Genomic DNA, 24,031 nt, shown 5'->3' with positions numbered 1-24,031 from the left:
CTTAAACAACTCTCGACTAGTAAATTTCAGTATCGCTGTCGGCGTATATAAGTAGTCTCGCGGAAAGGGCAAAGTCCTGGTTACTACGGATAGTTAGTTGATCTTTCGTGTTTTTGAGGCGCGCACGCGGCTCAATAAGGGATTGCCGAAGTGGAAGTTAGTTCTTCCTGTCCGCGAGAGAAAACACGATGACAAAGCAGAAACAAGGTTGACCGTACTGGCTTCAGTGTACATGACGCCTGCAATTTATGCGGTAACGTAACATGCTCCACATAGTATGACACGTTGCACGCGCAGTGGAGAATGTGATCGGAAGTCGGAAGAATAAACGCATCGATCACTCTCATCGATCACCCGCGAAATATTTACGTCGGCCAGACTTCTAACGTTGTGCAGAAACCTCGAGAATTTTCAACGGCTGCTATTTTCATTCCGATTGTTAGTCGAAAATAAATAATCACTTATTGAACGATCGAATATAAATAATAAATCATTGGGTAATCGAAAATAAATACTAAATCATTGGGTAATCGAAAATAAATAATAAATCATTCAATGATCGAAAATAAATGATAAACCATTGGATAATCGAAAATGAAGGAATTGTTTTTGCAAAGGTGAAAAAAATTGTATAAAACAGCTCGTTCTGAAAAAATGTGGTTTCTCAATAATAATAACAATAATGCTCTATTTAGTTGTAAAATTTATAAGAATTCATGATCTAGTAAACAGTGTGCATAATTTTTTAAATATTAGACATAGAAATAGTCTAGATATAGACAAGCATTTAAAGCTAAAATTTAAATTATTCAAGAAGAAAAATTGAGCAGTTTGAAGGGTGGTTTAAAATGTATATAAATTAAAAATTGATAAAAATTCATGATGTAGTTCTCCTGGGACCTCCCCACCAAATTCCTGTGGACTGTAGGAGGAGCTCGGGTTAGGTGGGGGGACCGGTACCCTGGTAGTGGGGGAAATTTCCCCAAATCCTCCACTTATTTCGACTGCACGAATTTCCGACGGTAAATATGTGCAGAACATAGCGCATTAGCGGCAAATTATACGTGGATTGTCGCTAACGTTTACAGCACTATAAATAAGGTCACGTGTCCCGGAAGGGGTAGATGCGCGGTCATGCAATTCCCAAGTAGAATTTCAGTAATCGTTCCTACGATTGCCGGTGTAATAATACGGAAGATAAGACCGAGGCAAAATGTGTTTCTTTCTGCCCCAGAGAACGTCCGATTCCTTGGAAATTGTTGTTGCGCCGGAGGTAGACGCTTTAATGATACGCTAAAAGCGAAATTGCTGTTCACTGTAGTTTGGGATCGCACCGAAAATAGCCGGAAAATTGCCCCCGACCGATTTTCTTCGAATTTCCCGACCGAATTACCTGTCTTGCAAAATATTTCAGGAATCCTGTTTCGGCGAATTTTTTACACGAAATAAAAATTTGAAATTTAAAAAAGAAATGATTTACATTATTCATAATTTGAGTATTTAAGTGATGTCTCCATTTTTGTCAGACGATATTACAGCACTTTTAAATGATAATTCGTTTTCGTTGAAAAGTCTAACACGGCGCTTTTAAAATTCGTCTGTCGTCTACGTTTTTTCGTTAGAAAGTCTAAGAGTGCTTTTAAAATTCTTCCGTTGTCTTCAGTTTTGCCATAATGTCCGAGAGTGCTTTTAAAATTCTGCTGGTGTCTTCGTTTTCGTCATAAAATCTAAATGTGGGCTTTGAAATTCTTTTGATATCACCACTGTTTTGTTTTCCACATTTTTATCGTGAAAGCATGAAATCCTGATTGTAATATTTAATAAAACTACACGCGTTTAGTTTTCTAACGGTTATAATTTTATGTGCTTGCTTTCGAAGCTTCCACGATTCTCCTAGTGTTCAAGACTAAAAATGAAATGAAATTTCCACAGCGTCACACGATTCACAAAATTCCGGCATTTTGCATCTCTCTGCTACTAAACGAAAAATATATGTTCTGCCATGTATCTACGCTTGTTTTCAGACGGTGGGTTTACTAAACCGTATAGTTCGATCGAGGATTTTGCATGAATAAAACATCAGTTAATACCGAAGAAAAACGGGAATACGAAAGTTTTCCCAGGAGAACTAGTTAGTTCCGTCAAACTTAAACTGATATGGCAACGTGAAGCTCGGAACTGCGGAAACTTGAAAATTCCAAACACTCTGGTGGCCAGTTGTATGTGCCCAAGCCAGAAGATTTGTTTAAAATGATATTTCCATCGTGGACTTACTTGTTTAACTGTTTTCATAAACCTAAACGTTTCTCAAGTAAGAGGAATAGTTCCTGTTTATAGTAATATTGTATAAAATAATAAAGATTGATTGATTAAAATAATAATAATTGATTTATGAGTTGTGATTAACACCAAATATCATATATAAAAATGTTTTTATTTTAAAATATGAAATTGCCTAAGGGCCAAAAAGAAAATAACAAGAGAGAAAATAAAAGTTCTGGTACAATTTGCAATTTCTGGGGAAAATAAAATAAAAGTGAGTTTGCTATGCATGACACTATCAATCGCTATATTCATCCCCATTCTGTGGAGAACATTGGTGTCTCGATTCCTTCCACAGGCCACTCGGTATACTCATTTTCGTGTGCGTCTATATCTATCTCTATCATCCGACCCTCGAATTAAGTTACACCCCAGAAGCCAGAGACTCGAAACCGCGGGCAGACTAAGGGGCAGCCACAACGGGGCTGTCGCGTCGTTTCGTTTCGTTTCATTCTGCTGCCATGTCGTTTCCCTCTTCTCTTTTGCCTTTTCTCTCTTTCTAACTCTTCAACTGCAGATGTTGTAATTACGCCTGGCAGCAATTACCAAGCCCTAAATACTTGCGCGTTTTATCCCTCTGATATTAATCCGGCACACAATGCAACAAACATAGAAATAAACTGAAATCGAAAACTGAGATTCGAAATTGTAATTGGTTTATCTTTCTTAATTATGTCACTATTCTCAATACTCTCACAATTAACATAAAAATTATTACTGAAATGATTGAATCAGTGTTTCTAATCCAGCACGAGTTTTAAACAAAATTGTACACGATTTAAGTAAATTGAGTCTTGTTACTGGATTGAAACTTATATGAGCCCATAATTATGCAAGTGGTTTTTAATCGAGCACAAGGTTTAAACAAAATTGTACACGATTTAAGTAAATTACATGTGCCCATAATTATGAAAGTGGTCTAACTATAAGTCATATATTTTTTGTTTCCAGATATTTAAAGGAAAAGGATATTAACAATAATATTAAATATCAATATTAGTAATATTAAAAAATGAATTCCATGTAATGTTGAAATAACAAGCACTATCTTGTTCATTTATGACAATATCGTAACAATTACATTGAATTAATATAATTTAAAATAATGTGATGTGATCAGCTCATTTTTTTAATTTTGACATGGACCACTTTCATAATTATGAGCACATGTGCACTTGTGACAAAGCATTAAACAAATTTAGAGCATGTTTATCTGACAATTAATCTTGCCATTAATACAGGACATAAAATCCGCCAAGAGCAATGTTTTTAATGGAATGACAAACAATAATTTTGATGTAATAATTTTAATAATTAAAGAGAATAATTCTGTTTATCATTTGCATATTAACAATAAAAACAGACTTCCTGAAGAGGTTATTAAGTTCGTTCATTGTGTATGTATTGAGAATAATTAGAACAATTTATTACCGTTTTCTAAGAAAATGATTAATTCTGTTCATAGTTTGTAGGTCAAGGAGGTACGTACCACGTCGAATGTTATTAATGTGCAACATGTATATTGACTCAAAGACCACCTCAATTAGACTTCATCATTTGTTGCCCTAAGGGAGGGATTTACTTTGCTCACTGGCTAAACGGTTGAATTATGGTATTAGATTGCTTACTTGAAACGTAGTCGAGAGAGAGACGAACATATTAATTAAACTGTAAAATGTAATGCGAGAAATGTTGAATTTATTGAATTACCAAATACTGATGTACTCGACGGAGAAAATATAGCACTCCATAAAAAGTAAAATCAAAAAATATGTAGAAACATTATAAATTTTTCTAAAAAAATTCCACGAAAAATAATAATTGATCGTCAGATTAGGGGAATTGACTGGAATTGAGGGGAAAAAGTTACCCCCTCTCTGCCAGTACCGGATCAGTCACGTGACATGAATAGCGTTGTGAAAGTGGAAGGTAGAATGGGGAAACAAGCTTTAATCTGGTCAGATCTAGAAAAAGTAATTTTTAAATTTTCAATACAGGTCCAGCCAAGAAAATTGTAAAGAACAATTTTTAGTATTCTTCCTGCAATTCCAAGTTGTAATTTTTCCACAATTTTGTTCACTTCCTGTAACGAACTAATTGTTTTAACTTCTCAAAACGGTCCAATATTTAACAAGTTGTGTTTTCAATGTTGCCCGAACGTTATTGTGAATACACTTTCTCAATTTACAGTAACGCACGCAGAGTCAACCAGCCACTCGTACGTGTCTCATAGGACACCATCGTACGGGACAATTGTAGTGCGTAATAAACATTGATATTTGCCGACGGGACAATCGCAGTACATGATGAACATTGAGATCTGCGACAGGACAATCTCGGTGCGTAATAAACGTTGATATTTGCGAACACGGCAATCTCAGTGTGCAATTAGTATTGACATTTGCCAACTATACGTACAGACGCCCACAAGCCTGGAGATCGCTATACAGGGTGTCCCGAAAATATTACATTTCCTTGCAAGAGGGGTGATGCCTGACGTCATTTGAAATAACTTTTTCCTTTGCGAAATTTTTCTCCGCGGCTTCGTTAAGGAATTATTAAGAAAAAACCAGGGGCCAATCATAGCGCGGCTACAGGCCCCTACTCTCGGCGCCGAGGCGGAGTCTGTTCTCTGTAGCCCCGCTGTAATTGGCCGGTGGTTTTTCGTTTATAATTCCTGAACGGAGCCGCTGAGAAAATTTTCGCAAAGGAAAAAGGTACTGCAAATCACCTCAGGAATCACCTCTAGGAAACACAACATTTTTGGGACGCCCTGTATGTATTCTGCGCGTAAGAAATTTTCGTGAAAGTAGGGAAAATGTGGAGAAAACGAAGAAGAAACGATGAGGCCATTTAGGCGAATCGAAATGAGTTTGCGCAGCTATTAAGAGGAGCCGAGGATATTTGATCACCTACGAAAAAATCGAGAATGTGACACCTAGGGTTATGTGCGAACCCTTTTTATAGTACTTAAGTCCTTTATGGTGTTCGTTTGCTCAACGAGAGATTTATGTCGACGAGAAGAGGGTGGACAGAAAGAAAACTAACTGAAAGAAAAAACTGACCATGATTGCAAGCATTATCCTTTTAGGATGATGCTGAGGAGATGCTTTCTTCGATCGTTTGTTTGTCGCCAATTCCTATCTGGACGTCAATCTTTATTTTATATAGTTTTTTCATACAAAATTAATGTTTGTTCATGTCTCTTAATATGTAATTGATACCATGTTTTGTGTGGTCCATGTGAATAATCAAAGGTTAAGTGACAATCGATAAATTCATTTATAACCTCCTTCGGTCTTTTCAATTTTATTCCGAAAGGAAAGAAATGTAGGAAGAGAAAAATTTGGGTGCTTTGGCGAAAATGTTGTTTTGAGAGGAGCATGTTTGCCAAGTTTAGGATCCTCGTTCAGCAAGGACGTCCAAAGTCGATGATGAGGAAGACGGTTTTGAAGCCAAACCCATTTGTGTATTCAATAGCAGCAGAATTATAGAACGTGGCGAAAAATATTGCGCAGAACTATCAAATAAATATTTGTACTATATTTTAATTATAATGTTATAAAACTTTCACCAACTTATTCTTCACATTTGTCCGGTTAAAATGAGTCCAAACACGACACATTTTGCTTCAAATTTGCTCATTTAATCCACGATAGTAATCGACGAAACTGGGGGGTTCGGATAATCGAGATTCCACTATATCGTGGATTATACACGCAAATACGATCCAAATCGTATCGTGATTGGTATCATTCCACTCGGAAAAGTGTCCGCAATGCTGCCAACATATTTGCAATTACACTAACACTCAAAATTAAAGAATCCCCATACCTTCGCTCGCAAATTGTTAAAATTTAAACTGTCATAACTTCGGAACAAAAAATCGTAGAACGATGAGGTTTGTCTCGTTTCGAAGCTAGAAATCTCTACTTTCAGACCACAATGTCACTATTTCCGTAAACATTCCTACATCGTAGTAAAAATGGAAAAACTGTACGACGTTGCAGATATCGGGTACGAATATCACGTAAATGAAACGGGAAGCCATTAGTTGGAGCAAAGTCGGAGTTTCAAAGAGTGAATCGATCAGTTGACTACAGTCCGAACCGCAGGAAATTTTTTTGCCGAGTACTGCTTGGCTAAATGGATTATTCGGAACCATCAGCAGGACGTTTCGTCCGTTCGACGCGTCCACCTTTTCCGACACGCAAAGCAATCGGTGTGACCAGCCCTTTCGTGTGAAATTTAGCTAGGTTACCTTTCGTCACTGTGTGTGATTCTCTCCCTCTGTCTATCTCTCTCTTTTGCTGCAAACTGCAGCCCCTCTTCTACTGTGTGCGGTTTTTTCGTCGCTGAGTGTGCACCACTTCAGCGTGGAGCGAGGCTCTCAACCCTTTTCTACCTTTTCTATCTTCATACCATTCCACGGGTCCTCTTTTTTCTACGCTTTTACCTGTATACAGGCTCTCCACCTCCTCGTGTGGGGGGACCCTAATTTAAAATGCGTCTCAAATGCTAATTCGAACCATTATTAACCAAAAATGAATTTTATTCTGAATTTTATTCAATGTTATAATACATTTTTTTTATTTAAGCATTATCAACCTCCACATATTGCAACTTTATATTTGTGTGATCAATATTATGATCAATTTTATGTTCAATTTTATAATAAATTTCTTTTTATTTCAGCATTGTCAACCTCCATATTCTGCAATTTTATATTTAATTTTGTAATAAATGTTTTTTCACTTAAGCATTATCTACCTTCATATTTTGTAATTTTATTTTACTAAACATAACTCTTTTGCCAAATGTTAAAACAATTTATTATCCATTTTACTAAAACTTTCACACATACTGATCTATCTAATGATTTTAATAACGGTTGTTCACACTTGTTTTTTAACAGATTAACAATTCAGTTCATTTTTTGCATTTTGAAGAAAGAAAAAGGACGAAAGGATTTTCAATTTGATTGGATACATATTCAGAGAGTGTAAAGTTGAAAATTTTGAAATAGTTTCGCTAATTTTATGGAACTCGAAACTATTTAGAATGAAGCATTGCTATCGATAGACTGTCGGTGTGGCTCATTAATTAACTAACTTCATATAAAACAGAATAATTCTAGACATATATACTCATTATTGGATATAATAATTAATTTGATTCGTACAGTCAGACATGTGTATCTCTCTCTCAAAATATGTATGTTCCATTTTAGTTCATAATTGTATAGAAATTGATAAAAGTTCTGATTGAAATATAATTTAGATGTCTATTCCATTTTAGTTCATAATTTTCCATAAATTGATAAGAATTTGGTCTTGTCGAAAAATTCTGACAAAAATGGAATTTTTTATCGTTTCATCGACTAAGATAAAATAAATAATAAATCAAGATTCTCATCTAGTAGCAATAAATACAACGATCTACGTCTGTCTGTATTAGGGCAAAAAGATCCACAGGGGTTATAACCATCACCATCCACGAAATGCGACCTAAAAACCGGATATACTTAAAGTAGGATGTGCCTCGTTGGCTGTAAAAGAAACGAAGTATCTGAATGGCACCGTTCCCTCGCAGGTTCGCGAGGGATTTCACCACGGAACGTCTTCTCGCACATGTTAAAGTGGCCTCGTAAATGGAAAAACATCCGGTTCCCGACGAGCAACGTCGCTTATGCGAACCTTCTTCGGTCGCGGGTACACGATTTTTGCATATAATCGATGCTATCATCGCAACCCTTGCATTACCGGAAATGGAAGGAGAAAATGCAATTTTTTGAAGAAAAAATGATGTAGACATTAAACGAATTTAACAGTAGATTTACGGGACTCGTCAAAACGACGGGTTCTAATATTCTTAACACTTTATCTACCGATAGCCTATTAATAGGCTTCACAGTAATTGTTCTGTACCAAATGGAAGCTGGGAAATCTTCTTTTACTCAATACTCCCGAAGGAAATTATTTTTGTTATGTTTACAAAATAATGTGAAATAGTTATTTCTAAAGCTCCGTAAATCTGGTGTTAAAAATGTTATTACTAGACTGCGGAGTTTTATAGAAAATGAAAATTGTCTAAACTAATTGCTAGATACAGGAGCTGCGTAGACATTAATTTTTTTAAAAATAATTTTACTGTAGGATCAATGGTTCAGGAGTTATGCTTGCTTAAAGTTGAGCAATTGTTTTTGAAAGGTGAGAGCGCCGCCATATTGGTTTATAGTGACGACCGCGAGCCGCTTACCTAATCACCAACCAACTAATTATTATTCTGCTCGGTAACCGGCGCGCGACCGTCACTACAAACCAATATGGCGGCGCCCTTACCTGTCAAAAACACTGCAGATTGCTCAACTTTAAGCAAGCATAATTCCTGAACCATTGATCCCACAGGATCGAAACTTCGATCTGCAGCCGCCCCGGATACAAATCTACTGGATTACATACCAAAAGGTAAAGTAAAGAGCAGCCCAAAAATAATACGTGTATTTTGAAAGGTTTCAAATATTTTCTCGAATTCACTTGAACTCATCTCCTTTTCATTTTACAAAATTTCTAGTCATAATTCCACAACGCGTGCTGAAATGATTAAAAAATGGCCGCTTCAAGTTTCTATTAGCATTGTATGGCCTTTCGCCGTGAGCTGATGCTGCTGGATCAATTTTCAATGACAGAGGAGTTCAAGAAAGATCCATTGAAACATTTGAATGGAGATGAGAGGAATATTGGCGCGACCCTAATCCCGTAAAAATTTCATGCGTGGACAATTGGCGATTCCATCCGATGGTATTTGGCATTTCAGGTCCCGTAATTCCGGAACTTCCCGATTGGAATCTTTAATGAGATTCAATGCCACCAAGCCGTTAACGAAAGTCATTACCGGGTATTTTCTGCAACCTACGCGTCGGTCGCCGTCTGACATTTCGCGGGGAATATCAGTAAACGGTCGGGTTTCCCAGACCGCGATTCTTCAAACCCGTTCATTTCCTGCTGGCGATTTTAATTAATTCGAGATCTGGTTTTAGGGAAACCGAGAGTCACTCGCTTTTAGATCGTTCTACTCGGGAAGGCGTGATATTCGACGCTCGATCGTCATCAAATACGTCTGCATCTTTTATTAGGAACGGCTCTCGTCCGAGTGAAACGCTCGGGCTTGCGAGTTTGTTTCGTTAATCCTGCCCGGAGTCCTACAAATTAGTTCTGGGTCGCTGTGCATCTGAGGCACGCTGCATTTCGAAATTGCAGTTCCAAGTTTCTGGTGAAAGATCGCAGTTTTATTCGTTCCACCGTAGTTGACGGAATTTGCGCGCTTTAAACATTCAGTCCTTGTTGCTTTGCATTGGAGACGCGTCTTGGAGTGCAGCATCCTTTCCTTGATATGTAAACATTTAAATAAGGAATAATTTGTTCGCGTCCTCCAACGATTATTTCATTTTTACAAAGTTGAATAACAATATGATCACTGTCCTAGGACTAATGAGCGGGAGTGTATGTACAACAAGTACTATCAAAGAAATGTTTTATATGTATAAACAAGTTTGTAAAATGTCTCGAACCCCAACATTTATTTCGAAAATTGTCTGTCGTTCAATAGTTACGAGAGGACGAATAAAAAAGAATTTGAAGTGATAATTAACAATTAAAATATCGTTCGCTTCAAAGGAACACTTGTGCCCGCTCTATCCTGGTTCGAACAAGTTTGTAAAAGTGGGTCAGGCCGCAGAGAAAAGTTCGAGAGGGACTCTAGTCTGAACTCGAAACAAGCGTAATTTGCTTTGGTCACACACACACACACACACACACACACACACACACACACACACACAATAATTGGCGATCGAGCCGGTATCGGGGAGAATTTCCGTGAATTGGCCAAAATTGATTGATAATTGAATGGGATACCGCCGTAAACCATAAATAGAACTCCGCTGTCAAACTAATTAAGCGAAGTAATTAACTTCTTTAATAGAACCGGCCCCCGATCTCGCTAATTAAACTCTGCATGTGAACAGTGTTACAGCAGAGTGTGACTCGGCGCGTGATTATTCAAACGTTTTACTGTTCCTGTGCGCCGTTGTAACAGGCTGTGCGAAAATATATTTAATTCTGTTGCCATTACTTAATTCCGAAATTGGACTGTGCACGCGACCAGGTGCACTATTCGACTCGTTTATCCTAATTAGGGATTGGACCATCGGGCTAAATGCATCTCATTGATTTGGATATTTTTACGTTAAACATTAGGTTATACAGGCTGTCTCAAAAATATATTTCCTTTAGGGGGAGATTCCTGACATTATTTGAAATGAATTTTTCCTTTGCAGAAATATTCTCCGAGGCTCCGGTAAGGAGTTATTAACGCTAAACAAACGGACTCCGCCTCGGGGGTAGGTCCCACTGAGCATAGAGTTGTTATTGGGCGGGGTGGAGTCCGTTCGCTGCGGCCGTGCTCTTATTGGTCCGTGTTCTTTTGTTAATAACTCGTCAACGGAGCCGCGTAAAAGGTTTTCGTAAAGGAAAAAGTGATTTCAAATGACGTCAGGAAACACATTAACATTGAATTGTATTAAAGTAAAATAATGTTAATTTAATTAATTTAAATATTAATAAACGAAACGACCAATGAATCTGCAACAGGAGCTGCGATGAAATTATTAATTGTAAATGAAAGGAAAATATTATAATTATAGCGTGTTTGTTTCGCTGTTCTGAGAAAATCAATAACAAAATTATGAAAGTTTAACGAGTCATGAAGACTGTCCGAAATTATGAAATGACAGCATACAAATATACTGACACTCCGAAAACTATGTTAATTGGAAAACCTGCCTCTGCAGGATTAAATGAGATGAAGCGCAATTTCGCTAAGTGGAGGAGCATTAAGGTTATATCTAGGTCCGTTGGATTTTTTAATTAGCAATTGGTATCGGGGACTCGAATTTAAATAATCAAGAGCCTTGAATCTCGTATCAACCCTTGATTAATCCTGCGGATTGGACCGATATCCGTTTCTGTTTCTCGAATCCCGTTTTAACATACCTCGCGATCAATATTACCAAATTTTCTGACATAACAATTCGAATAATTTTTCAATCTTTCTTCGAATGCGTTTGTTAAATGCAATTGCAATTGAATCTGAAATATTTCGAATGGCCATTTGTTAAAATTGGAAGAAAAAATTAACAACAAAACCGCAACTGAGACTTGATTATTACTAGACTCTGGATTTTATGCATTTATAACAAAAATGAGTAGATGCAATAAAAACAGTGAACACATTAAAAATCTTTAAGAGTATTAATATATTATTTTCACTACATTAAAATTATGAATGAAAAATATAAATTGATATACATAGCTCCTGTGTCTAGCGATTGATCCACAAATTTTTTATTTTGCATAAAAAATTCGATTGTTGGTATACAGGAAAAAGAAATGTTTAAAGTTAACTTTAAGATATAAAAATTTAATTTTAAAGTGCAAAATTTTTTAAAGTTAATCCAGAAAAATAGAGAAATAATTCCAAAAATTCTATTGTTTAATAAACCAGGTGAAAATCCGTGTCGCAGTGATATTAATAGTGAAACGCTTTCATGGCGAAAGCGCAGAGACTGTGTGAAGAGGCGAAGCGACAAAGTGGTAATCAGAAGCTTGATAAGGCAGTTTACCAAGGAAGTACACAGAGAGTGCAGCCGAGTTTCAGAAAACTTAAAGGACTTTTCAAGGTAACGCGTTAATCGTACTCGAAGTTTCTTCATTGGCCAGGATGATATCCATTAAGCCGGTGTTGTTTACGCAGCAATTTCTTCGCAGTTTCACTTTCGTTTTCTTAAAGAGGAACTGACGCTAACGAGCTTGGAGAAAATATTAATAAAAAGTACACTTCGTTAAACATCGGTCAAGTGTCTCTAGAATATGTATTTTTGATCTTGTCTCGATGCACGTTGTTCGATACGAGTCTCAACTTATTCCAATTAAAATAAATTGTATCAATTTTAATATTATTACAATAATTTTATTTTTCACTCTACTGCTTTGTGCAGCTTCAACCATTTTCTTGTACTCACAGTTCCTTGATCTTGTTATTATTAAATAAATTAGTACAAGATAGACAAGAACGGACGACTTCTTCTCCACTTTCACTTCACAACCTTGGTAGGGAGGAGCCAGGAGTAGGGGCGGGACCCAGAACTATAGGAAGGAGCCAGGAGTAGAGGGGCGGGATCCAGAAGTATAGGGAGGAGCCAGGAGTAGGGACGGGACTCAGGTGTATAGGAAGGAGCCAGGAGTAGGAGAAGGATCAATGAGTTGGGGTAGGACCCTGCAGAAGGCGGAACACTCAGAAGTAAAGGACTAGGGGAGGAGCCACGAGTAGAGGGTGAACCCAGGAGTAGGAGGAGGAGTCGCTGCGGCTCCTGAGCTCCAAGGAGGCCGTACCTCGTACTTAAGCGAGGGCCTGGACAAACAACCACTACTTTCGCCACCAGTGCTCAATTAATTGATAACCCAAAATTGCAAGGAAAATGTCAAGGGTCTGGAAAAATGGAGACTGACAGAACAATTTCGTAAATTCCGTGGATAAAACCAGTTCCATTTCTTCGACTGACATGCTATCCCGACTGGTGACTCGTGACTTTTCAATTTTGCGACATTTCGTGGTCTGTGTCGTTCGGCAAAAAACCGTAAGTAATACGGTTCCTCAGGATTAAACTCGATAAACCTTAGCCCCGAGGTGAGAGGTCGGAACGAGGTCGCTCGTTCCAAGAAAACGCGTTGTAATCCACCTTCGCCGACGAGGATGATGCTTTTCTATTACTCGGGGAACGTTTCATACTTCTGCTTTGGCGGCAATCGTGCAGCAGAGCTTGCGGCTGCTGCTTGCTGGTATAGATACAGAGATGTGATACGTTTCTAGGAGAATGAGACGTCGCGGATTGAACCTAACTGGCAAACAAACGTGAGCGAATCCTTGTCTCTGTCTAGATAAATATACGCTCCGTGTAATAGGAGAGTTGCAGATTGGATGGGATGAGATAGCACGTCAGATGTAGGCGATTAAGTCAGCTCATAATCATGTCTAATATGTGTAGTAACAATGTCTTGATACACGCGGAAATTTTGGGAATTCTTGGGAAAACAGATTTTTTAACAACTAATGCAGCCATTTTGTTTGTAAAAATTTAGGTATGAAGCTTCAGTTAACATATTCGTGACATTTTCCCGATTAAAATGAGCCCAAACACGACCCCATTCGCAGCATATTTGCCTGTTCAATCCGCGATTTTATAGAACCACGATTATGCGAACTCAGTGAAGCAGCTCGATAATCGAGGTTATACGTAATCGCAGCAAATGGGGTCGTGTTTGGGCTCATTTCAATTAGAACAATGCCAGTAAAATGATGATAAAAGTTTCATAAAGATAGTATTAACTACTCGGCAATTTCATCGAAGGCGACAGCAATTTTATTTTTTAAAATAAAATGAAAGAGAGTGTATAACATTTCATGCAAAATATAGACCTAATTGTAGTTTAATTCTGACGCGATCCTCGTGAAAATAATAAATATTGCGAATGGCTTAGCGCCACTCATAGACGGTGAGCATGAATGAAAAATGAAAAAAGGGAATTATAGGAATACTCTGGGGTAATATTGTTAGACACCACACTCGATATAGCCTGACTTGTCCTGCCTTTGTGTATGCACGTGGGTGTTCCTCGAGTGGTGACAGGAACCCTCTCAAGAATCTGATTATTGCAGCCTTGATGGTCGCGAAGGTTCAACCGACAACCTGGGTCGAATACTTGAAAAGTTTAAGCCGCAAATGAAATCCGCCGATAATCGTTGGCGGGCAGGTTTCTATTAAAATTTCGACACGATCCCTCATTCTCCCCAGAGGTAACTCAAGGGGTGAAATTAGTAAAAAAGTTCAAAAATAAAATTCCAGCTACTCTTAAGCCCAGAAATATGAATCGTTAAATCTAACGTATTTTTTCTTTCGTTATCATTGTTAATTTTCAAAAGAGACTTGAGTCAATGCTAATTCAGCCAATAATTTTATTAATTTTAAAATGGTAAAAGATTCTGTAGAAAAAAAAGAAAAATAATTGTTATACTCTATTTTTTCTTTTTTTTCTGTTACGTTTTAATATATTGGGTGTAACAATTAATTATAAATAATGCAGCAAATGATTTTCAACGCAGCTAGCAAAAATGTTAACTAAGATTGTTAGTGATGCTCTCAAGATTTATGTTTAAAAAGTACTGAAGACATTTTAGGACAAATGCATGCCAACACAATTTTCTTGTAAAAAGGCACATTTACTTTGCTCCCTCCCTAACTAGATTACCCAGAAACTGTACCATCACCTTTAAGGCAACGCGATGGTGGCCTATACATCCTCTGTTCGTAATTTATATTAAAAAAAATCAAATCATACTTCAAACGATAAAAATTTTCTGGATTAATTTATTTCGCGGATTTTATCTTTATAAACCAGCAGCACTGTTTTTTACGCTTACTGTTTATTTTGCAGGGGAAAAATCCACAGCTTTTTGGGAAAAATCGATACTTCAGATTCCGAGTGCCATCATGCTACAGGGAAGTTTGTCTTTCGAAAATCCGAGCTGTTCGATTCTGAATTTTGCAACATGTCAAAATTGTAGCATTTTTGTTTTCGGTGACCTAATACTTAGTGACGGTGGTCGCTGCTGAAAAACATTTTTTGAAAAGAGCTTTCTCCAAAAATGCAAATTTGAGCCAATATTTTGAGAAATATTTGTAGAACAATATTGATAAATATTTAGCACATTGCAGTATGTTCGGTAAACTATTTCATGCATTTATAAATTATAGATTAAAAATGTTTTTTATATTTATATAACAAGTGATCCTATATTGATAATTATTTAGCAAATTGTATAAATTGTGTAAATTATAAATTACATATCAAAAGTATTTTTTATATTCACAACTGGACAATTATCGTGTGAAACAATATCGATAAATATTGGGTTGGCAAGAATATAACTTTTGTATTTTAAGGTGAAACAGAGGCCAGTTTTTTTATTCAAGCAATGAATTTTAATGTATAAGATATTTTACCTTTTGTTCGATGACCTTTTGCCAAAAAGAATAAATAATGAAATATTTTATTGATTAAAGTTCATCGCTTGATTAAAGAAATTCGGTTTTATTACACCTTAAAATACCGAAATTAATTTCTTGCCAACACAATATTTAACATATTGCAATTTTTTCGGTAAATTATTTGATTCATTTATAAATTATAGATTAAAAACATTTTTTATATTTATAACTGGACATTTATTGTGTAAAACAAGTGATCCTATATGGATAAGTATTTAGCATATTGTAGTATGTATTCGGTAAACCATTCATTTATAAATTACAGATTGAAAATACCTATTTTATTTATAATTGGAAGTTCGGAGAAACATATTAGTAGAAACAGACGTGCTATGGTCAGACACCCAGCAGCTGATAATTTACCGACATGCACTGCTCTCGAGAACCCCTAACCGCAGAACTTTCGAAGGAGTACTGGCGCCAACTAGGTAGTCGAGAACGGAAGCTTAAAGAAAATTATTGATTTTTCTTTGCCAGGAACTACGTCTTTCGCTAAAGATAACAATGCTGATCTTACCCAATCACGATAAAAACCCTTTCCGAGTAAACAGTCTTCCCCTCACTAACCAACAAAACGTAGAAATTTTCTTTAAATTATTTTACACTTTAACATACACGAGTGCTTCTTCATAAGAGTCTTTTAATAACGAAGATTTGTTTACAAATGAACTGGAAGACTTATAAACCCAGTTAAAAAAATAACCATTGAAATATCCCAGTTAAAAAATGTTTTTATAAACGACTTGGAAGATTAGTGACATGTATTTGACATTTTCACATACAAAAATGGTAAAAATTCTTTAGAAATAAATTTGTGATTTTATGTTACATTTTAAGTTTCATAATGTTTATAATGTAACAATAAAAGGACATTAGATTCTTGCACCAAACAATCAAAAACATGAAAAATTTCAAAAAATTACAATTGTAGTAAAGATGCGCTTGCATCAATGTCTTTAATTAATTATTATCGTCACTGTGTAGATAAACAATTTCTCGATCGTATAGGAACAGAAATATTACTTCTGTGTAGGACGTGCCAGTAGAGGAAATTTTTATTTTAAAATTAGTTTTGTGCTCTTGAAATGCAAAAATGTAGTGGTCAGTATTTTTAAAAGGGAGCACACAGTCAAAAACTTGCATCTGAGACTTCCATTTTCCGCTTTGTAAGAAAGTACAAGCGCGAAATGCACGTTTCCTCAGACATGACAGATGTTCGATGCATCCCTTTGTATTCAGAAGTGCCCCATTTCTTCTTGATAGTGTTTTTTTGTCTGTCGGAGACCTTGGTGGCCATAAAGAAACTGAAATGTGACAATATTTCATCTCTCGAGATTGAAGCCGTTGTTCTTGAAAGGGGTGAATTTTTTGAAAAAACAAGTTGACGGTAGTTTTAGTCAGACGCAGATATAAAAAATTCTTTTAAAAATTAATAAATAAACGGACTTATTTTACAAGAAGCATTGATTGTATTAAAAATTACTTTTATGTTCTAATGCATTTTTAAATTTTTTAGTATTCGCGACTTCCTCCCCGCGCAAAAATAAATTGAAAATTTGGAACGAGAAAGTAAGCCGACTAAGGGGATCAAAAACGGCATTGAACCTAACCTTTTTCGTGATCGGAGGGTAGTTACAGGGAAAAATCGGATTATCTGTTTTTTTTTCTATTTCCCCTATCCAATATCCTTCCAAAATTTCGAAGAAGCGTTTTTCAATTGCCGAAGCAGAAAATAGAAGTTTTCGATTCTGAACCTCTCCTGAAGAACAAAATCCGAAAAGTTCAGATTTATCATATTTTCATAACAAATTTTTATACTATTATTTATTTTGTTCAAACTTTTTATTTCTGCTCTTTAGGACTCGTTGGTGTTCTTTTCTCAATACTTTTCTGTTTCAATATTTTAGAATTTCTATTTCATAAAAATTTTATTAAATTTTTTATTCACATTCTTCAGTACTCTTTGGTGCTCTTCTCTTAATATTTTTCTGTTTCGATGTGTAAAAATTTAATGGGTAAAATATTTCTGTTTAGTAGGAGTTACGTGTGTCACCCTATATTCTGAAGACACGTAGCACGAAACTTGTGCACGCCAAAGACATAACGATGAGGTGCTCAACGCCAGTCCCGCTTCAGCCATAAGACGCGTTACACGTGCATTATTCTGTTGGGAAATTGCTTTTGTAAATTTAATAGAAGTTAGTTATTTTCCGGCGAAGCGAAGTCATTTAACGCTGAGCCTTTCATCGTTTCCCCATGGGCCGGCAACAACTGTGCCACAGTCGTTATCGAATAATCGGCAAAATACCAAGAGAATGGTTAGAATAACGGATGTCTCGCAACAATTAGCGACTCTCGCGGCGACCATTAACAGCTTCCTGTTTCCAGCGAAACAAACCTGCAATTTGGCGATTTTCCTGCACCTCCTTGTGAAATGGAACAGTCGCTATGAGAATCGATTTGTGGACAAAAATATTCATAAAAGAAAATTGAAATAATTAACAAACGTGTGTGGCACTCGATTTCAATTGAAATCGAAAGCTTCAATCTTCAAATTCACTATTTTTCGAATTCCAATATTCAAAATTTGTCAAAATTTTCAAAGGAAATCAATACGTTGTAATTATTGCCGTATTTAAACAGCCGCGGATAATTTCGAGAGCTGAAAATAATATTTCTCAACTTATTTCTTAATGCCTGACGTCATTTTAAATAAATTTTTCTTTTGCAGAAATATTCTCCGAGGCTCCGTTCAGGAGTTATTAACGAAAAACGGTTGGACTCCGCCTCGTGGGCGAGTCCCGCTGAGCGTAGCGTTGTCATTGGCCGGGCGGAGTCAGTTCGCTGTAGCCGCGTTTTTCGTTAATAACTCCTGAACGGAGCGACGGAGTGCATTTCCGCAAAGGAAAAAGTTGCTTAGATTGACCCAAGGAATCACTACCAATAGTTTTGAGACAGCCTGTAGAATAGCCAAAGTTTCAGCCAGCATTCAATGTAGACTGCTACGGACAGTACCTAGAAGTTGAACCAGGCTAACTAGATGAACCGTGCCGCTGGAAATGCTAATGCGACCGAAATAGTCCCGGAGTCCGCCGCGCCGCAAATGGTCGAATCTAATCTAAAATTAAACACAATCAGGATACACGCGAAATTAACTACAACAGAGGTGGTTCTCTAACCGTGAAATGCGTGGCCGCGTGTGGAACAGGAAAACCAGAGACCGCAGTCAAGACAGGAGCGGAAAACGGTCGTTAGCAAATCGCTTCGCGAAGAGAGCCACTTCGTACAGACTGTTAGACGCTTAATAGTCGTTAACTTGTACCGTCGGGATGCGATTACGCGGTTTCTGCACACGCGCCGCCATTGCTTCCCGAGATAAGGAGAGACTCAAGTGGGGAGACGTCGCCCAGCGGCAGACAACAGCTTCTTATCGAATAATTGAGGCGTAACAACAGTACTCGATCAGTCGAAATCGTGAACAATTGGAGAAAAAAAAGTATAGATAACTTTTACAGCAATTGTGAGTTGCAACAATCTGTACAGGTTGTCCGAAAAATGTGGTTCCTTGAATGGTATGATTCCTGAGGTCATGTACGATAACTTTTTGCTTTGCGAAAATGTTCTCCGCGGCACCGTTGAGGAGTTATTAACGAAAAACACGGACCAATCACAGCGCGGCTAACAGCAGAGGGACTCCGCTTCGGGGCGGTCCCGCTGAGCCAAGGTGGAGTCCGCGAGGTGTGGCGCGCTCCGATTGGTCTGTGTTTTTCGTTAATAACTCCTCAACGGAGCCGCGGAGAACATTTTCGCAAAGGGAAAAATTACTTCAAACAACCTTGTGCATCACACCTCAGGTACTTTCGAGGACGTACAAGATTTTTGGGACACTCTGTAGAAGCTATTCTCAGAAGCTAAGTTGGTTCCTTCGTCGTTTAACGAATATATCGTCGCTATCTTCAGCTGTCAGCCAGTCTTTACGCCCATCTTCAACATCACTGTCATATTATCCACGTCTACCCCTTATTTCTGAACATTCGTGCTTACCGTGTCCCCTATTCTCAAGCCTTCCTTTCTGGATGTGATTCTATTATCCTGTGTCTCAGCCCTCTGCTAATCCCCGTCCCCTTAAAGCCCTCCCTGAAATCCCTTCATCAACCGTATCAAACGCCGTCCTCCAACCCACGATTGTTGTCCTCGGTCTCTCTCTCTCCCTTTCTCTACCTTCTAGCCAATTGAATACATTGACAGTGTCTATTACTCTGATTCCCTCTCCGGGAGCCTCGCCGAGATCCAATGTTCAACAACGAACGCTTTCATTTACTCTGTTGGGTTATTCACTAACGCTAGTTTAGCTCTGTTTAATCCATTGTGCTGCAAAATCTCCATTGTTATTAATCAAGCGAGAGATGCAGCAGCTGAAATATTTTCTGGACTGTGGTAAACCAAATTAGATGGGGACAAGCAGCAATAAACAGAAATAGGAATAAATTGAAATAGAAATAAACAGAAATACAAACGAATAGAATTAAATGGAAATAAATAGAAATGAATAGAAATAACTAGGAATAAAAATAAATAAGCATAGAAATAAATAGAAATAATTAGATTTGATTGCTGGTCGGGTCTGCTATTAATGTAACAAGTTGTGTTCAACAATATTTTCCCGAGCTGCAGCGAGCTTAAACGCGGGGTGTAATTTAGTGGAACATTTGGGGTCTTCGAGAAAGGCGTCAGCCGAATTCTTCGGCCAATAAAAAGGCACCGAGAATTCTGAAAAGAAGCACTGACCTAGATCCACGGATCGACGACGGCGTCTACAGGTTCGGTTGGCCAACCCGCAGATAAGCCCTTTTTTTCAAAGAATGCAGATTAAGTACCGATATTTTTATAACCCTCCCCCTCCACCCTAAAGGGAACCATTTGAGATTCAGTCCACGACTGTTAAATAGGATCTCCGAATCACTTCCCGTTATGTTCGTCTCGACTGAAGTTATTCCTACTCTCTTTTCCATCGATCGTAATTGCAAATCGACTGCGCCGCCAACAGAAATGTAAAACTCGATTAAAAAATCTACGATTTGCATTCCTTTATGTCGCGGAAAGCCTTTTGCACAAGCTTGTAAAATGTCGAAAGTATTGATGTTTATAATCGTAGAGATGTATGTATATATCATTTGTAACGAACATAATCGTGTGCAATTTAACGCAGTAAAAAAATGAAAAAATGTGTATTTTCAGGTTTGTGAATATGCCAGAACATACTAGAAGGAATCACAAATTAGATATTGCAAATGACGGTCCAAATTCCGGCCAATATTGTGTCATAATCGGAGACCCGATGCACACGCAGTTCAGTATACTATGTGGTCCCCGGTTCCTGTAATAACTGTATTGCGTCGTCGCTCCGTTCACCGCAGACCAGGCTTGCGCTATTAAGTTCGGCAAATTATATAACGAGATTGGTAATGCACAGTCTGTTATGGCGAACTAGTTAACGAAGCAATTAGTACTAGAAGAAACGCGGCGCGCTCGCAACAGTAAATTAATATTGCATGAGAGCCTCAAAACAGCAGTCTGCACAATTAAATTTGCTTCTTCACGAAACACGCTACGACCGACAATATTAACCAGTCTCTAAAAATATGACAGAAAATTATTTCCGATTTTTTCCTGTTTTTTCTGACCAATCAGAGCGCGTGCTAGACGCGTATTGGCACACTCGTGTTTTTCGTTAATAACTCCTTAACAAAGCCGCAGACGCAATTTTCGCAAAAAGTTGCTTCAAATGATCTCATTCTCACCTCCATTTTGTGGAGTCAATTTTCCTTCAACATCTGGAAATGGGAGGTTTCCGACATCATTTGAAGCAACTTTTTCCTTTACGAAAACTTTCTCCGAGGCTTCGTTTTCGAGTTATTAGCGGAAAACACGGACCAGTCCCGTTGACTCCGCCCACCGCGCTCTGATTGGTCCGTGTTTTTCGTTAATAACTCCTTAAGGAAGCCGCGGACGCCATTTCTGCAAAGGAAAATGTTGCTTCAAATGATCCCAGGAAGCCCCCATTTCCGGATGTTGGGGGAATTTTGTGACAACCTGGATTTACCTTTTCCAGAATTCACAGTTATTTTATTAAATTATGAATTTTAAGACAAAACTGAGGTGTACTAAAAAAAAAGAAATATTAGAGAAATTTCAAAATACTGTAGTAAGCACCTATCGAAAATTAATTTGTATTCCACTCCAGTGCAATTCAGGAAGTTTTCATTTTGTCTAGTTATCACTATTGAGTTACTTTAACTCTCAATTGTTATTTATTGAAGAGATGAACAACTGGATCTTTCACTTGACGAATTCAATGAAACGTTAACTGCACCCCCAGCCTAAAGAAATACGAAACCATGATCGACGTTCGCATTCCCAGGATAGTACGACTGTACAGGGCAGAGTATGCTCCAAGTCTCGTGTCATCGTTTGACGTCACCGGTCTTAAACGTGAAAATTTCATTCATTTGCAAATTCCTGCTCATACTTTAATTTAGCACGGTCGTACTGTGATGTACCGGGACCCTGAACACATTTATATTCGTTCATCATACTTCTCATCATAATCTTGTCTGGCGACCTTCCTCGTTCTACTTAATTCTACTGATGCTAAAATCCAAGTTTCAGCTTTTGTTATACAAGAGATGTACGTATAAATTGTTTACGGGTAGTTCATAGCAGAATCATTTACTTCTGAAAGTAAATCATGACGCAAATAGATTTAATTCTCGTAATACAACAATTTTATGTATTTAATTGTTAATTTCAGTTCCTGTTCAATACTTTTATTACCTTTTGACCCGTATATTATTATATTATATTGTACTAATATTTAATCCCATGTATTTTTCATTTTATTTGGTTTAATTCGACATTATGAATGACCATTCTCTCTGTATAATAACCACATTTACTGCTGTAACATTTCGCTTTTAATACAACCTCATAATTTCATGCTTTTGTTTCTCGATTTTATTCGGCTTCTGTTCAATCTTTTCATTAACAGTAAATTAATTTATTACATTGTAAAGTAAATGAAAAGCTAAAAAGTATTTTATTAAATTTTAAAGTAAATGAAAAGCTAAAAATTATTTTATTAAATTGTAAAGTAAATGAAAAGCTAAAAATTATTTTATTAAATTGTAAAGTAAATGAAAAGCTAAAAAGTATTTTATTAAATTGTAAAGTAAATGAAAAGCTAAAAATAATTTTATTAAATTGTAAAGTAAATATGAAAAGCTAAAAATTATCATATTTGATTAAATTGTGAAATAAATAGTGAGTCTGTGATTTGATTTGATTTTTGAAATAATGATTGAAATACTAGATGTATATTGTTGTTTGTTTAATCATGCAGGTTTGTACTAGGAAGTATAAAATAAAAGGGGAAAATGTGAGGGCAGATGCTCGAGACAAAATGAATTCCTTTGTCAAGAGTAATACTCGATAGCAAGCGAATATAAACTGACAACCAGGGGAGTAGCTCAATGTATAATCAGCCGTCTTTGAATATGAGTACTGTAGTCACAGGCTGAAGTACGTGGAACAAATAATCCAATAATCGCGGAATGAAGCCGACCAGCCCTCTAAGAAGCTTAGTTTTTACACGGGGGTGCTTCCATCTCGGTAACCTATGTGCGCTTAATTGGTTTTTTGCTCGTATGTTTATTAAAGGCCGATACTACCGTCGGTGTCATTTATTGAAAAGCTGGATCAATCGATTGGAACTCGACAAATTCACCGGCCTAAAAGAAAGAACATATTCACCATGAAATCACATATGAAAGAACCAAAAGGTGACCGTTCAATAATCAACTGTTGTAATAATTTGCAAAATGGAACCGGTGGAAGTGGAATTATTGGATTTTATGCGCTTCTGGCAAAAATGTGATTGTTGAATAATCAAATGCTGTAGTGATTTGCAAAATGGCAATTTTAAAAATGTCGAAACAGTACATGGGCTTAAACAATTAAAAAATGTATTATTTAATTCCTGTTGGAATTCTAAAAGAATGACAATTTTATTTGGCTCCTGGCTTTTTAATTCGATGCAGACAATTTTTATATTAAATATCAGCAGCCCAATAATAATTGTTTATTATAAAATAATTAACTCTCTCATTATTTCTAGTAAATACTTAATTCTATAATCATACAGATTTATATTATTTTTAATAATACAATTTCTTATTGTTTTTAAAGATACAAATTTTTAATAATTATTAAAGAAGTAGAATACTTTTAATACAATAATTATTGGTATATTTCAGCGGCTGCCATAAACGCCTCTGGTGTCAGTGGAGCATACTAACTCGAGCGCTTATAGTATTTGAAAAGAAATAACTTCCTCGAAATTGCAAGAAACGAATTGAACTTTGCTTGAAATAATGGAAAAATTAATTTTGTTGATATTTTCTCAACATGTGCTTGAGAAAATGAGTTTATTTAATAAAAAATTAAGAATCGTTGCTTCTAAAATAGTAGATTATAAATATAAATTAA

The 24,031-nt window shown here is 36.7% G+C and overlaps 1 protein-coding gene across 2 annotated transcripts in view; it reads right to left on the bottom strand.

Moving 5' to 3' along the window:
• The window catches only part of LOC143213100 (dual specificity calcium/calmodulin-dependent 3',5'-cyclic nucleotide phosphodiesterase 1-like), a 192,907-nt gene that overhangs the window by 145,724 nt on the left and 23,152 nt on the right, over positions 1-24,031 (bottom strand). The gene's annotated exons all lie outside the window — the stretch shown is intronic.

This window comes from Lasioglossum baleicum, chromosome 10, assembly GCF_051020765.1.
Source record: "Lasioglossum baleicum chromosome 10, iyLasBale1, whole genome shotgun sequence".
Taxonomy (NCBI): domain Eukaryota; kingdom Metazoa; phylum Arthropoda; class Insecta; order Hymenoptera; family Halictidae; genus Lasioglossum; species Lasioglossum baleicum.
The sequence above is the reverse complement of the archived record's forward strand: the minus strand, read 5'-3'. Positions and strand labels throughout refer to the sequence as shown.